The following is a 12,410-nucleotide window of genomic DNA, read 5'->3' on the forward strand; positions in this document are numbered from 1 at the left end:
ATTATCTGGGGCCAGTCATGGTGGCTCACGTTTGTAATCCCAGCACTCTGGTAGGCCGAGGTGGGCGGATCACATGAGGTCAGGAGTTCGAGACCAGCCTGGGCAACACGTTGAGCCCCTATCTCCACCAAAAAATGCAAAAATTAGCTGAAAGCAAGGCGGAGTGGCTCACATCTGTAATCCCAGCACTTTGGGAAGCCGAGGCAGGTGGATCACCTGCAGTCAGGAGTTCAAGACCAGCCTAGCCAACATGGTAAAACCCTGTCTCTACAAAAATACAAAAAATTAGCCAGGCATGGAGGCGGGCACCTGTAATCCCAGCTACTCGGGGGGGGGGTTGAGGCAGGAGAATCACATGATGAACCCAAGAGGCAGAGCTTGCAATGAGCCGAGATCGTGCCATTGCACTCCAGCCTGGGCAACAACAGAGAAACTCCATCTCAAAAATAAATAAATAAATAAATATAAAAATAAAAATTAGCCAGGCGCGTGCACGCCTGTGCTCCCAGCTACTCAGGAGGCTGAGGCTGGAGAATCACTTGAACCCGGGAGGCAAAGGTTGCAGTGAGCCGAGATCGTGCCACTGCATTCCAGCCTGGGCAAGAGAGTGAGACACTATCTCAAAAAAAAAAAAAATTATTTGGGAAAATATAACAATCAGGAAACTTCTGAAAAAGAAAAGTGACCAAGATGACTTGTCCCACCTGCCGTATGGGAGTACATTGATCAAAGCTGTGCATTTTCTACCATTTTCACATCGTTGAGATTGGGTTATTTCTTACAGTCAATGGTGTGTGTTAATTTAATTGGTGTTTTCTTAATGTGCACAAAATTGGTGCCTTTGTAATTGCATGTTGATGAGACTATGGCATAAAGTTACAATTAATACATTGTGAGATTGGCATAGTAATAGAATATAGATAAGAAATAGACTGAGTGCATCTGGGAATTTCGCTGTGATAAAGGTAACATATTAAATCTGGGACAAAGAGCCATTTAGAAAAAAAAGTCAATTCTTTAGTCCTTACACCAAAATAAATTAGACATGTCATATATTTAAGGTTAAGAAAGGCAAATCATATAAAAGGAAATGAAAATGATTTAATCTTGGGATGAAGAAGGGCTTTCTAAGCATGAAACAAAAGCTTCAAGTGGTAATGAAATAGTTGATTGATTTGGTGCAACCGTATCTCATGTTGTCTGAGACATCCTTCACTGGAGAGTGACCAGTGTTTTGTGTTCCACTAAGGGAAAAATGCTGCCGGGGAGGTTTTTGTCCCTGATCCTAAGATACACCCTGATCTCAAAGATGTTGAAATGGAGGGAAAGTGCGTCTTGGAATGGGTGAAATACAGAAAAATATGCTTACTTACAACCAAAAACCTAAAAACCACCTAAAACTACTTGAACATGGGAAGCAAGCATTGTCATGGTGGGTTAGTTGCAGGATGGTTTTGGCAAAACTGGGGTGGCCTTGCTGCTGCCACTGCAACTCCTACTCTAGTTTTTGGTGGTTTACCCTGAGGAGGGGGTTACGAGGATGCTGCTGGTGGTGGTGGACGAGAAGCAGGAGCCCGCGCCAGGGCCTGGCGTTCTGCAGACTCTCATCCTCTCCTGCGCCACCTCACGTCAGTTAGAGCCACGAGTGCTTATCATAACGTAGAGAGGTAGATTTGTGTCCCTAACTCCCCAGTGTGTCTTCTCTACAATGCAGCTTCTCTCCAGAGCAGGGTGCCTACTGCTCATGTGGGCTGGCAGCACCACTGAGGGCCTGGGGCTGGCCCAGTCCCTGCCCACTGTCTAGTGAGGCGACAGTACACAAGCAATGGCTGTAAAGGTCAGCACGTCCTGGCTAGGGAGGGGCTGGGGCATCCCAGCCAAGGGCACCTAATCCAGAACAATTCCTAAGGATGAGCGACAGGGAGGGTGTTTTTGTCATTAGCACAGGAAAACCACTGTGTTAGTCTGTTCTCCCACTGCTATAAAGAAATACCCAAGACTGGGTAATTTGTAGGAAAAGAGGTTTGATTGGCTCCCAGTTCTGCAGGCTGTACAGGAAATGTGGTGCTAGCATCTGCTTCTGGGGAGGCCTCAGGAAGCTTTTACTCATGACGGAAGGTGAAGCAGGAACAGGCTTCACATAGTGGATGCAGAAGAAAGAGAGGGGGCGGAGGGGGAAGGTGCCACACACTTCTAAACAATCAGATCTCAGGTGAACTCAGAGCCAGAGCTCACTCATCACCCAAGGGATGGCCCAGGCTGTTCATGGGAACTCTGCCCCCATGAGCCGGACACCTCCCACTAGACCCCACCTTCAGCACTGGGGATTACAATTCAACGTGAAATTTGAGGGGGAACAAATATCCAAACTGTATCAACCGTGTACAGTGTGGTCATGAGTACAGTGGAAAAACCTGAGAAGGTTCACCCCAAAATGTTAGGGGATGACATTACTGAGCAATTATCGCACACCAGATGCTGAATAAAGTCTTTTGCTGTTATTAATTCATGTGCTCCCCCCAGTAACCTTCCAAGTAAGTACTCTCACTGCCCAGTGACCTTCCAAGTAAGTACTATCACTGTGCCCGCATAGGACAGAGACGCCTGACACCCACAGGGCGGGTGCTTGGCTTTGGCATGCCCCGGCCAGCGGTGCAGCTTCTCTTGATGCCACACTGCCTGCAGGTCATGAGTTATTTCAATTTTCTTATTTTTTTTCTGTTTTATATCATAGTTGTCTATCGTGAATATATATGGTGTAATTTCAAACTGGTTTAAAATAACAAGGCAAGTCAGGCAGCATCCACAGGACTGCAGCTCGTGCCTCAGGCTCAGGCTCAGCCCCAGCCCTGGCGCCTCCTGGCAGAGTGTGGCCCTGGGGCTCTCCCAGGCTGCTGTTCGGCTGCGGCTTCTGTTCCAGCTGCAGCCGTGTGGCTCTTGTGTCCCACCTGTCATCTTGAGACTCGTCCAGCTCTTGAAACCACAGTTGGTGCTGAGCTGCTCCAGCACTCACTGCAGGTATGGAGGGAGGAGTGGTTCTCAAAAGACTGTTTCTCTTTTCCATAGGAACAGTGCTATAGAGTATTTGTCCTTTCTTGCACTGCTATAAAGAAATACCTGCCGGGCACGGTGGCTCACACCTGTAATCCCAGCACTTTGGGAGGCCGAGGCATGCAGATTGCTTGAGGTCAGGAGTTCGAGACCAGCCTGGCCAACATGGTGAAACCCTGTCTCTACTAAAAATATAAAAATTAGCCAGGTGTGGTGGCGTGTGCCTATAATCCCAGCTACTTAGGAGGCTGAGGCAGGAGAATCACTTGAACCCAGGAGGTGGACATTGCAGTGAGCTGCGATCGTGTCACTACACTCCAGTCTGGGCAACAGCGTAAGATTCTCTCTCAAAAAAAAAAAAAAAAAGAAAAAAAAATACCTGAGACTGGGTAATTTATAAAGAAAAGAGGTTTGACTCACGGTTCCCTAGACTGTACAGGTAACATGGCTGAGGAGGCCTCAGGAAACAAAATCATGGCAGAAGGCAAAGGGAAAGCCGGCACATCTTACGTGGCTGGGGCAGGAGGAAGAGAGAAGGGGGAGGTGCTACACACTTTTAAACAACCAGAGAACTCACTAGCACAAGAACAGCAGAGGGTCGTTCACCCCCCCCCCATCCAATCACCTCCCACCAGGCCCCTCCCCCAACACTGGGGATTCCAATTCCACATGATACTTGGGCGGGGCAAAGAGCCAAACCACATCAAGCATCATCTGCTGCCTGTTTTTATGGCCAAAGAACTCGAGTGATCTGGATCTTTGGATTGCTGACCTTTAAATAACTTGGACTGTTGTTTTGTGATGGAATCTGGGGGATGGTGGTGGTTGGCAGGAAACACTAATAACCTGTAATCAATCATCTCTCCCCTCTTCTAACACCTGTGATTATTCCTGTGTAGGCAAGAAAAGGTGTACTATATAAGGTATTCTCATCCTTTAAAAAAATAAAATACATTAAAATGTTATCTCTCGAGGGGCTCTTGGTGATTTCGAATTTGTCATATATTTTTCTGTACTATAAAAATCTTGAGTGTGCATCCCTTCAAAACCAGAAATATACTATTTTTAAAAAATTAGTACATATAACTTAGCATCTGAGTGATGACAGTTATATTTTAAAAGTGAAATCGGCCATGCGCGGTAGCTCACGCCTGTAATCTTAGCACTTTGGGAGACCGTGGCGGGTAGATCACCTGAGGTCAGGAGTTCAAGACCAGCTTGGCCAACATGGTGAAACCCCGTATCTACTAAAAAAAAAAATACAAAAATTAGCTGGGTGTGGTGGTGGGTGCCTGTCATCCCAGCTACTCGGGAGGCTGAAGCAGGAGAATCACTTGAATTCAGGAGGTGGAGGCTGTAGTGAGCCGAGATCGCACCACTGCACTACAACCTGGGCGAGAAGAGTGAAACTCCATCTCAAATAAAAAATGAAAGTGGACTTAAAGGCCGGGCACAGTGGTTCACACATGTAATCCCAGCACTTAGGGAGGCCAAGGCAGGTGGATTGCCTGAGCTCAGGAGTTCCACCCCAGGCTGGGCACCATGGCAAAACCCCATCTCTACCAAAAATACAAAAAACTAGCCGGGCATCATGGTGCCCACCTGTGGTCCCAGCTACTCGGGAGGATGAGGTGGGAGGACTACTTGAGTCTGGGAGGTAGAGGTTGCAGTGAGCCAAGTTCATGCACCACTGTATTCCAGCCTGACAGAGTGAGACCCTGTCTCCAAAAAAAAAAGTGAACTTAAAACTGAAAGAAAATGCACAGAAGTCTTGGTGGAGGCTACCCCAAAATAGGTGGACCATATGGTTTTTTTTTTTTCTGTATTTTTAGGGACCTTTTTACCTTTTTTTTTTTTTTTTTTTTTACAATGAGCATGTATTTCTATCACTTTAAACATGAAAATGCATTAAAATTTTTTTGTTGAAAATAGAGCTGTCTTGTCCTGCTTGGGGGGACAGCCCTATGAAATATTTTTAGTTTTTATTGCATTTTACTGGACACGGTCACACCTACTTCTTTAGTTTCCTATTTCCTGCTATAACAAGTCATCACAAATGTAGTGGCTTAAAATAGCACAAAATTACCATTTTGCATTTCTTTTTTTTTTTTTTTTTTTGAGATGGAGTCTTGCTCTGTCGCCCAGGCTGGAGTGCAATGGCGCGATCTCGGCTCACTGCAACCTCCGCCTCCTGGGTTCAGCCATTCTCCTGCCTCAGCCTCCCGAGTAGCTGGGGCTACAGGCGCCCGCCACCACGCCCAGCTGATTTTTTATTTTTTATTTTTTTAGTAGAGACGGGGTTTCAGCGTGTTAGCCAGGATGGTCTCAATCTCCTGTCCTCGTGATCCACCCGCCTCGGCCTCCCAAAGTGCTGGGATTACAGGCTTGAGCCACTGCGCCCGGCCTACCATTTTGCGTTTCTGGAGGTTAGAAGTCCAACACAGGTCTCAGGGCTAAAATCAAGATGTCGGGGTGGAAGGGCTGTGAGCCTTTCCAGAGGCCTCAGGGAGAAGCTGCTTCCTCCCCTTTTCCAGCTTCTAGAGGTTGCCCACATTCCCAGGATCGTCGCCCTGTTCTTCCATCTTCAGCAGCAGTGATGTGGAATCTCTCTGATCGATCCTTCTGTAGCATCATCTCCTCTGACCACAGCAGGGAGTGCTTTGCCATGCTTTAGAGCCCATGTGATTAGGTGGATCCTCCTCCCCGGATGACCCTGGATAATCTCCCCACCTCAAAGCCCTTAATTATGTCTGCAGAGTCCCTCTTGCCACATCAGGTGCTATACTCACAGGTTCTGGGGTTAGGCTGTGGGCACTGGGCATCTTTGGGGAGCCATTATTCTGCTTGCCACGTTCTCCACACTGATGAAGCACCTGCCCAGGTAAGTGATACTCCTACTTCATACTCCCCAGTGAGTAGGGTTAGCCCTGCCCAGAAAGCAGGGTCTGATGCGGCTGAGCTGGTTACAGGCCTTACAGACTGCACGGCCACCACAGTGACCCACCATCCACACAGTCTCCTGCGACGCTGTTCTGGAAGCTCTGCTGCAGTGCTGGATGGCTTCAGCCGGATTTCAGCGCTCGGAAGCTCCCCCATAGTCCCTCATTCTTCCCTATCCCTGCCCCAGCTGTTGCTATTGTTTGCCTTTATCCCTTTTTCCTACGAGAAGAACCAGATTCAAACATTTGCCTGCCGGCAATAGCGTTTCTGAGGAAGACACTGCGAAGGGAACAGCGGGTCGAGGCAAGCCTGCTCTGAGCGCAAGATCGTAGGAGAGCTCTCTCGCACACAGCTGCACACTCTGTCCGTACTCTCCCCTGGGAGAGAATCCCTGGTGTAGACTTAGTCCCAATCCTCAGAAGAGCTCCCCCAGTGTGTGATGTGGCTCTGCCAAAGATCGTGAGAAAGTAGAGATCCAAAAATAAGTATTCTCTGGGCAGCACAAGCCAGATAAAGTTGTTCTCAAGTTGGCTCTGGCTGGTTTGTGGAGGGCACAGAGGCTTTGACACGTGAGCTTGTAAAGATGCTTTCTTTCCCATCCCAGGGAGCTGCCCGACCCCTCCTGGCCGCCGAGGCCCTGTCCTCAGCCCAGTGGAGCAGCAGCAGTGGCTGCTGCCTGCGTGACCCTGCTGAGACCTGTGCTCGTAGTCAGATGGGATGTTCTGAACTCTTGGAAGCCAAAGGTTATAGTTTTTTAAAGACTAAAAAAGGAATATTGTATTGTGTAAAACAGAAAAGGAAGGGAAGCACTCATTCTCCCATTCCCTTATTGATCAGTTTGGGCTTGTTCCTGTCTCTAAAATCTGCATATGTTTTACACTGTAAGACCCTGGAGCGCAGGCTTTCATTCCATGCAAATGTACCTGCTCTGTACCAGGCACTGTTCCAGATGCCCCGGCTGCAGCCATTAAAGCAAAGATTCAGGGATTTGCATTCGCATGGAGTTGTTAGACAAGCAACGAGATAAGAGTGCCTGTGAGGTGATCAAGTGCTGGTTACAGAGAAACTTGGAGGAGAGGTCGGGTGCTGCCTTCCAGTGCTCAGGCAGGGTGCGCAGAGAAGGGGATGCCTGAGCAGAGACCTGGCAGAGATGAGGGCTGAGACACCTGTCCGGCTGTGGACAGAGCTCCAGGCGCTGTCTGGCCCAGGGCCCAGTGGGAGCGCCTGGCCCTGAAAAGAGTCTCCAGCCACCCGGATAGCTGAGAGAACTTGGGTGGGTGAGGCAGGAGCCAAGGCCAGGGAAGAAGTGGAGGGCTGGTCAGGTGGGGCACAGAAGGCACTGGTGATTGCTTTGACTTCTCAGCAGAGGTGTGAGCCATTGAGGGGCTGCCAGCTCAGAGTGACAGGGTCTGACTGACTAGGGAAGGAAGAAGGCAAAAGAGGCGGCTGTGGCCCAGTGGGGAGGTGTGCAGGGGCTCTAGATCTGGGTGGATTTTGACAGTGGAGCCGCTATGATGTCCTGACGGTGAATGTGGAGTTAAGGGAAAGAGGGGTCAAGAATGATGAAGTTTTGGCCTGAGCCAAGGTGTGGAGATGAGGTAGAAGGTGGGACTTGACTCCAGAGGCAGGGCTCAGACACCGGGCCAAACTGAGGACTAGCTAAAACAGGTTATAGGGGAAGCAGTTTTCCAGAAGACACACCCATCAGTGTGCCATGTCAGTTTACCATTGCCATGGCAACACCCAAAAATTATTGCCCCTTTCCATGGCAATGACCCAGTGATCAGGAAGTTACCACCCTCATCCTAGAAATTTCTGCATAAACCGCCCCTTAATTTACATATAATTAAAAGTGGGTATAAATATTAGTGCAGCCCTAAATCTGAGCTGCTCCTCTGGACACACTTCCCAGAGAGTGCCCTGTGCCGCAAGGAGCAGTGCCTCTGCTGCTCCTGGATGTTGCAGCTTCAATACAAGTTGCTGTTGAACACCACTGGGTAGCTCTTGAATTCTTTCCTGGGGGAAGCCAAGAACCCTCCCGGGCTAAACCCCAATTTTGGGCTTCACCTGTCCTGCATCAGAGTTGCCATCTGGTTGTGTCTAAATTGTTTTATCTCCGTGCCTGTGAATGACACAATGCTGTTGTTTCTCCTTTATTGGGGATTAGGGAAAGCAGAAAGGTGGAAGAAGGAGATGAGAGCCTCATCCAGAGCCACAGGGCCAGGTTATCTGGGTTCCCTAACAATGCACACCCCTCCCACCATGTACAGGTTATTATGTGGTTAACATGTCATCCAAGAAATGCTTTAGATTCAAGAGGGTTTCAGGGGAAGAAAAGCAAAAGGCTATTGTCCTCTGGGGAAGAAATGCCTCATGCCCTGCCTATCTCTAGGAGACTCTGGATGGGTGTGAGTGCAGCCTGCTGGCTGGGCTTCATGTCTTTGGAGAGTGGCATGAGCAGCAAAGCCACACAGCGCTGAGGCCATTTCACATGAACAGTCTCTGCTTCTCTTCTGGCACTCATGGGAATAGCTGTTGGTCACAGCGTCAACATCAGCTTGGGCTCTGGGCTTGGAAATAAAGCCAGGTTCCCTGGCTGCTTAGGTCTAGGTTCCTGAGGCCAGGTCCTTGCAGGAAAGGCTCTGCATGTTGTGCTCCGCACAGGACTGCCTGGCAGGAAAGATTGGGCCCAGAATCCAGCACCCCGATGTGGGGCTGCATCCCTCCGGAGGAAGGCAAACCGCTTCCTAATCCACACACAGGGCTGTCTAGTTTGTGGGAGGCCGTGACTGAGGCCTTCCCAGCAGAGGACATCTCCGCACGGCTCAGCCAGGGCTCCCTTCCTGCTCTGTGTGGCTCCCATAGGAGCCTATGGGGAAGGGTCACAGGCAAGAAGTGTCTGAGTGTTCCTGGGAGCCTTGGTTAAATGCCATCACTAGATCACCCTTTAATCACACCCTGAACGTTTTTAGTAGAATTTCAGACATTCGGGAATTAAGTTGGGGAAAAACGAGGCCCTCTCAGTGTTTCCTATAAATTTACCAAATTGGTGACAATTTACTAACCGTGGATGAAGCTCATGCTAAAAACCTGTGGATAATCTTGTGCAAAAAGATCTACAGCGGGGTTTGGAAAGAAAATATGAGAACCATATGTATTTTTCTTTTCCTTTAAATTTCCTATTTTGTGGGCACAATGGTTCACACCTGTAATCCCAACACTTTGGGAGGCTGAAGCAGGAAGATTGCTTGAGTCCAGGAGTTCGAGATCAGCCTGGGCAACATAAGGAGACTCCATCTCTAAAAATATAATACTAGTAAATTTCTTATTTTGTGTGTTTTATCATGTATGCAATGTTAGTACATGGAATACATGTGTGTACCTTATTAATACATGTGCACAGCCAGGATTTGTCCTCAGCTTTGTTTCAGCGATAAGGAAACAGGATTGAAATAGTTTGGAGACCATTTGCTCTAGTAATTTCCCTGGGTTCAACGTCAACGTGAGGAGTTTGACAGGGATTTATGAGAAGCCTTGGAGGCTGGTCCATGGTTAGCCACACACAGACCTGTAGGCACAATGTCTTCAAGATCTGATGAAGTCCGATGCTGCCTCCTGAAAGGGGCACCCTCAATCCTGGCCATCTTCCCTTCAGCTATTTTTTGGGTGGAGCAGAAAAGAGGTTTAACTGGCGGGTGAAATTGCACATACTTCACAGGTGGTGTCGCTCTTCTTTGGCTGGCAGTAAGGGAAGGAAGGCCCTCTGCAGCATAAAGCACACTCATCATGCCTAATCAGCGCAAGCAGGCGGGAAACAAGTGGAGCCTATCAGAAGGCAGAGTTGGACACTCCTAGCATGAAAAAAGCATTCAAAGTATTTATTCACTTATTTTATTAGAGACAGGGTCTCAATCTGTTGCCCAGGCTGGAGTGCAGGGGCATGATCATAGCTCACTGCAGTCTTCAACTCCTGGGCTCAAGTGATCTCCCTGCTTAGCCTCCTTAGTAGTTGGGACTACTGGCACCCACCACCACTCTCTATTAATTTTGAAAAAAATTTAGAGATGCGATCTTGCTATGTTGCCCAGGCTAGTCTCAAACTCCTGGCCTCAAACAATCCTCGTGCCTCAGCCTGCCGAGGAGCTGGGATTATGGGCTCAAGTCATCATGCCCAGCAAAAGTACTGATATTTAATATAAGATTTCAATCAGTTCTGAGGACCTAATTGGAGAGGGACCTGGCACTTAGGAAGTCCAGCTCTATAAAAATTGGAGCTGCAAAGCTCCAGCAGTTAGTCAGAATCCAAGCTTCCATGATCCTGCTCACCAGATTTCTACCATGGGAAGCACATTCTGAAATTTGCCTCACTGCTTGTTCTAGTGGCCAGTCTGAGAACCTCCACAAAGCTTCACTCTAGAGATTTAAAGGGTTATAAATATAGTCAAAATGAATTCACAAACCGTGAGCTCAGATGTGCGCATGTAAGTTCCTTTAACTCAGTTTAATTCCTTGCTGCAAGCTCCCATTCTGCCCAATGCAGAACCCAGAATTTAGGCAATACCAGATAAACGCTGCACATTCAGGGCTGTTTCCCTTTGGTGTCCACCCTCCTCCCTACCCTAAGACAGAAGCTCTGAGAGGCAGATGCAAAGGGCATGAAGTGGGGGGAGAGGGGTGGGGGGTCAGCTTGGACTTCTCTCTGTCCTGATTCTAAGCCAGCAGCCTTTGGGGTGTGACTTACCTGGGTGGCCTTCATACGCTCCCACCTGTATGTGGGCTGGGAGGCAGGGACCTCCTCTGTGATCTCTGTGGGGATGGGCCACCCAATCTCTGCCACAGGCTGCCCTTATCTCAGCTGAAAGGCCCCCAAAGGTGCTTCGGGTCCCTCATATCCTCTCTCTTTCTTCCCCTCCTCCCCACCGCCACCCCCCCCACCCCTCCCTCATCCCCCACCATTTCCTGTGGCAGGTGGAAGGGCTATCTGGCTTCCTGCACACCCCTACAGCTCACTCTGGATACCTCTTGTAGCCTCTCTGTGAATGTCACATGAGGGACCCTGGTGAGGCTGCCATGTCAACTACCTGAGTTCTAGAAAGACCAGCCAGGTGACAGGTACACTCTGCATGAGAATCTATTAAGAAAAAAATTATCCAAAATGTGGATGTCAGGCAAAAACAAGCCACATGACTTTTTTTTTTTTTTTTTTTGGAGACAGGTTCTTGCCTTGTTACCCGGGCTGAAATGCAGTGGGGCACAACTGTAACTCACTGCAGCCTCAAACTCTTGGGCTCAAGCAATCCTCCCATCTCAGCCTCCCCAGTAGCTGGGACCACAGATGTACGCTACAATGCCCATCTAATTTTTTAGGTTTTTTTTTTTTGTGTGTGTGTGTGTGTGTGTAGAGATGAGGTCTATGTTGCCCAGGCTGTCCTTGAACCCCTGGACTCAAACCCCTGGCCTCAAGCAATCCTCGCACTTCAGCTTCCCAAAGTGCTAGGATTGCAGGTGTGAGCCGCTGCGCCCAACTCACATGACTTTCATTGTCATACTAACAAGCTCACCTGGAGTCGTTTTATTTTAAGCCAATGTAACTTTGATTGGCTTATTAGTTTCTACCAATTAGAGGCCAAACATTTTACAATCCTGTAAAGTTAGGTGTTCACTTTTTGAAAACTGATAAGATGCAAATAATTGTTGTCCAATAACAACGAAAACAGTTCTTGCTCATAGGAGAGGATAACCCCAAAACCTGTGGTTTTATTGTCCTATAGGACACTAATCAGTCTATATGTAGCTTTGCAATTTCCCTCTAGCATTCTCTTTGTTGTTTTTGTTCACTTACCAGTTCACACTTCAGTCTCTCACCTCCGCTTTAAACTGGTTCCCATCGTTATTCCGAGGCCTGGAGGCACCTATCTTCATTCTCACTCCTTCCCTGCCCAACGCCAGGGATCCAGCAACAGACGAAAACCCAAGTTTTCCTCTTTCCTGGATCCTTTTTCCTCCACCTGAAGTGAAGTTGCTGCAGGTGCTGCCTGAGAAGCCAAGAGGCCCGGAGGAGAGGAGGAGGGAAAGCAGTTTTGTTGAATAGGACAGACTTGCAAATATTTCCTGTTTTATTTTTAGCTTAAAAGCCAATAACTGATTTCTTTGTTTCTCTGGTTCACCCATTGCTCACCACGTCTAAATGAGAAAGTACATTTCAAGGCCACCATAAAACAATTGTCCAAAAAGGCCTTCAATATGGAATAATCCGTTTTATTATCCCATGGCCGCTCTCCTGCCTGGCTGCCCAGATGGGGTAGGGGGAGCCTACAGTAAACAGCACATGAGAGAAGGAATATATCAGTGGATCTTCACATAACGCTAATACATGAGATTTGTATCTGAGAAGGCCCTGGGTGGTCTGTTTTCTTCTC

Source organism: Pongo pygmaeus, chromosome 5 (genome assembly GCF_028885625.2).
Source record: "Pongo pygmaeus isolate AG05252 chromosome 5, NHGRI_mPonPyg2-v2.0_pri, whole genome shotgun sequence".
In the NCBI taxonomy this organism is placed as follows: Eukaryota; Metazoa; Chordata; class Mammalia; order Primates; family Hominidae; genus Pongo; species Pongo pygmaeus.